At 30.1% G+C, this 4565-nt stretch overlaps 1 long non-coding RNA gene across 1 annotated transcript; it reads right to left on the reverse strand.

Moving 5' to 3' along the window:
* Positions 1 to 530: 530 nt before the first annotated feature.
* LOC309654261 lies at positions 531 to 4552 on the reverse strand. Its single transcript, XR_014260080.1, has 2 exons — positions 3330 to 4552; positions 531 to 2391 (listed from the first exon to the last, which is right to left on the reverse strand). It is a non-coding gene; the product is annotated as an uncharacterized lncRNA (long non-coding RNA).
* Between the last annotated feature and the right edge of the window lie 13 nt (positions 4553 to 4565).

Here is a 4565-nt window from a genome sequence, read left to right on the forward strand (position 1 = left end):
CTAGCTCATATTCTTTGCACATATCCCTGGTGATAGCTCTACTCCAGGAACAAGCCCTTTATCTAAATTCTTTAGACAGCTAAGGGGGAGGTAAGAAGAAAGATTACTTGAGTCTTCTTTTTCTTAAAAATAATCAGTGTAAATTAATCCTCATGCAAAAGAGACACATTTGGGGGTGGCAAATTTTGCTCCCCTACATAATCAAATAATTTGAATCAACACTGGAGATAGTTAAAAGAGATTTTTGTGTTTACATGTGTGGTCCATAATTATAGCAAACACACACACAAAATCATTCTTCAAGAATAGTTAAAGAAACTATGGTTCCATCTCATTGTTCTTAAAAATTATTGTTATATGATATTTTTAAAGGCAATTAGAGAATACTTTTTGGATTGAGAAACATTAAAAGCATTTTAAATCATTTAAACATTAAATGACAAAATATTTTAAAATTTGGATATAAAAATCTAGAGTTTTGCTATTTTATAAAACATTCTTTAGTTTTAAGATAAAATATCGATTCTAAATCTCTGTTTTCCTTCAGTTTTATTGAGATATAATTGACATACAGTGTTATATAAGTTTAAGGTGTACAGCAAAGTTATTTGATTTATATACATTATGAAATGATTACCACAATAAATTTAGTGAACATCCATCATCTCATATAGATACAAAATAAAGAAAAATAATTCCTTGTGATGAGAACTCTTAGGATTTACTCTCAACAATTTTCATATATAACATACTTCAGTGTTGATTATAAAAGTCATGCTGTACATTACATCCCTACGTATTTATTTATTTTATAACTGGAAGTTTGTACATTTAGACCACCTTCATCCAATTCCCTTTCCCTTTACTCCCTATCTCTGGTAACCACAAATCTCACCTTTTATTCTATGAGTTTGTTTGTTTGTTTTTGAAGTAAAATTGGCCAACAATACTATGTTAGTTCATGGTGCACAATATAGTGATTCAATATTTCTATACATTATAAAATGATCACCACAATTCTGATTCTTGAAATAGATTCTAACACTGCATGCTATATATCATTTTGTCATAATCCTATGAGATAAACTATAATATTTTATAAAATTTGGATTTGTAATTCAGGAATATAAACAAATGACAGCAATATATCATAAAATACTATAATTCTAAGTAGATTACAACAACAAAAATATTAAATATGTTACATGATTGGAGTGTTGTTTTTTTTTTTTAGTTCTTTTTCTCCTTGCCCTAATTTGAATGGGTTTCAAGAATTTTGGATTTTAATGTTGATTTTTAATCCACTTACAATATATGAAATGCTATACCTGTTTTTATGAAATGGTTGTGCCATTAATTGAAGTTTTGTCTGAAAATAGTATCTTAAATGATGTTTATCAATCCTGAAGGAATTCTTACTGGGGCTTATCTTGCTCTTAATCATGATTCAGGTGTTCTTTATAAGCTTTCCTCCTCTTTCTGAATTATCAAAGATACAAACCCCTAATCAATCTCTCTCTCTCTTTCTTTCATGCATACATACAGACACATGTGTGCACACACAAACAAATCCTTTCAAATATAGGCAAGAAACATATTCTAGAAATTTCAGGAAGATGAGTAAAATCATAGGTAAAGAGAATGCGAATGATGAGTAACTAAACTCAAATGTAATAACAGATAGATGTTTCATAAGAGCTATTCAAGCAGTTAAAATCAAGGGAGTTTATTTTTAAGGAATACATCTGCTTTCCTGAAATTCATTACAGAAATAAATTTTCAAGTGCAAACACTAAAATATTCAACTAAATATTTTTTCACTTACCCTTAAAATATTCAAGCACTTAGTAAACATTCAAGAAACCTTTTGCTAAGTCATCATTGCTAATAAAGTTTATTTGAATTTAAGTAAATGCTCCCAGGTCAGACACTGTCCTTTAGTCATTTCTCTATCGTTAGAGTGGAGTACATTCTCAGGCATGTAGTAGGTACTTAGTTAAATGTCTGTAATTAAGTTAAGTATTGACACATATATTATACAGCAGAGATAACACTTTAAAAGTGTTAAAAGGCAAAAGCAAGCATCCTAAAATTAGGAAATACATTTATAAAGTCACATTTACACAGAACAAATAATGGAGAATCTTTCCTTTCAGATATTTCTAATGTGCTTCCCATTTTCACTGACCTTGATTTTTCCTAAGACATTTCTCCATAGTCAATCCACTTATCTAGTATGGATTGAAATTGCATGTCAAAAACTTTTTATCTCTCAAATCACTTTTGGTTCAAAGAATGTACAGGCAGTTAATTTATAAACAAATTCGTTGTTATATTCCATTTTCCTTTATCCACTCACTCCAGGGAAGAAATTAGGAGGAAGAAAGGCAGCTACAATTGAAAGAATAGAACAAAAGAAATAAGTCCAAATCATTTAATGTTTTCAATTTAGAAGAAAAAATTTATATGGAAAAAGTTAAATGATTTGGACTTATTTCTTTTTGTGATAATTACCTTTAATGTTATTGAATAATCACATCTAAATAAAAATTCTTGTGCAGTATCTCTCCACTCTTTAAGAATGATTCTGCTCACAGGCTAATTTACTCAAATCTAACTAGTTTATTTTATCTGCCAGAAGGCAGAACTGTTACCAGAAAATGAAAAACTCTTTACTTTCATAACCATTTAAGAAACACTGGATATGATTGATAGAAGGAGAGTTTGGAAATTAGCTCCTTTTCAAATAAGAAAAATGTATGTTCTACACTGCAAGGGATTATTGATATTTCCTTCTAATTAGAACGTTTCTGTAAGGTAAAGAATATGGTCCTTGAAAAGTAGCCAAGACACTGCAATTCAGCCAGGGTTTAAATCCTGCCTCCACCACTCAATACCTGTATAATCATCTATAAAGTCATTAACATTTTGGACCTTGGTATGAAGAAAATAATTATTACGTTGTTAGGTTGTCAATGAATATGTTTGAAACTATTCTTTGTTTTCAAGAAATGATAACTTCTGTCATCATCAGTATTAGGTATTGTGTACAAAATAAGCCCTTTATATATAATAAAAATGAGTTAACCAATACCAATGCCTCACATCTATTTAATTGAGTATATTTCACATATATTAATATAAAACTCCATATTTAAAAAGATGATTTTCACAAAAATCAGGGTTTTCTATGTAAAAATATGCATTTTGAAATTATTTCCTGGGGCATTGTATATTTGCCTGTTATAGCAATATATTTAGCTGAGAAAAATTTAGTCATCATTTTCTATATATTTTTCTGCTTTGTAACTTTTGGCCTTCATGCTCACCTCGTGCTCTTCATTCAATATTAACTTCCTCTACTGGAGTAATTGCTGATCACTCTCCCTGCAAAAATGCCCATTGGCTGCTGAGAGGTTAAGCATGATGGAAATCCAAATATGGCCATTGGATTGGCAAAATGTAGTCCATGGTGACCTCTAAATAAACAGATTTGGAGACAGACAAAAGCAGCAATGAAGTGCTTAAAATATACATGGACAAATATACTAGATTTTCTATAGAAAAAATCTATTTTCAACATGACAAAAGGGGAAAAAAAACAGAGAATGGAGACAGTTCTAGATTAAAGGATACATAAGAGACATAATGTATAGAAATATGAACATGGATTCTGATTTGAATAAGCTATAAAAAGTCATTTTTGAGTTAGTGAGGGAAATTTGAAAAGGGAAACGATATTAGATGATACAAAGCAGTTAATTTGAATATTGTTAGTCATGGTAAGGGCATTGCAGTGGTACAAGGAGGGCTCCATACCTTTAAAAGATGCTTATAGAAATAAATGAGGTAAAATGATATAAAGTCAGGGATTTTCTTTAAAATACCTCAAAAAAAATCTGTGAATGGAAGAATCAATATTATAAAATCTTCATAATGATAAAATCTATGTAAAGGATCTACAAAAATTTTGTTCTTTCTTCTTTTATATATACTTAGTTATTTTTCCATTAAAATTTAGTTTGGAAACATTTTTAAAAGAAATAATCTTGTCCTCTATCTCCAGCATAAGGCTGGACTATATACTATGACTATCCTACTGCTGAAAAATTCTTAAAACACTGTACAAAATCAAAAGGAGAAAACCAACTTTGTGATAGCATCAATGAGCTGGCAAGAAGACAAGAAATCCTGAGATGGAAAACTAATTTAAAGCAAGAAAGAAGAGAGGTAAATGGCATTTTATTGGAACCAGCTACTTGCCCTGAAGGCATTATAAAACACAACCTGAATAAATTGAGCTCTGTTTTTTATATATTTGTGGGACTGGCTCAAGGTGGTAAGCCTTTTAGTGGAACTTCTGAATACAGTTGTGAATTTAAACGAGTATAACTTCATCGCAAGAGCACACTAAATATAAGGCCACTTTCTCTCACCCCATGCTAGGTCAAGAAAACATATCTGCCTCAAAATGAAGAGCTATGTGGAAAAAAAAACTCTTCCCAGGGAATTAATAATGATTAGCTAGTTTTAGTAGAGCTACATTCTGAATTCAGTTGATCTGT

This window comes from Balaenoptera physalus (assembly GCF_965194825.1).
Source record: "Balaenoptera physalus genome assembly, contig: HAP1_SCAFFOLD_2418, whole genome shotgun sequence".
NCBI lineage: Eukaryota > Metazoa > Chordata > Mammalia > Artiodactyla > Balaenopteridae > Balaenoptera > Balaenoptera physalus.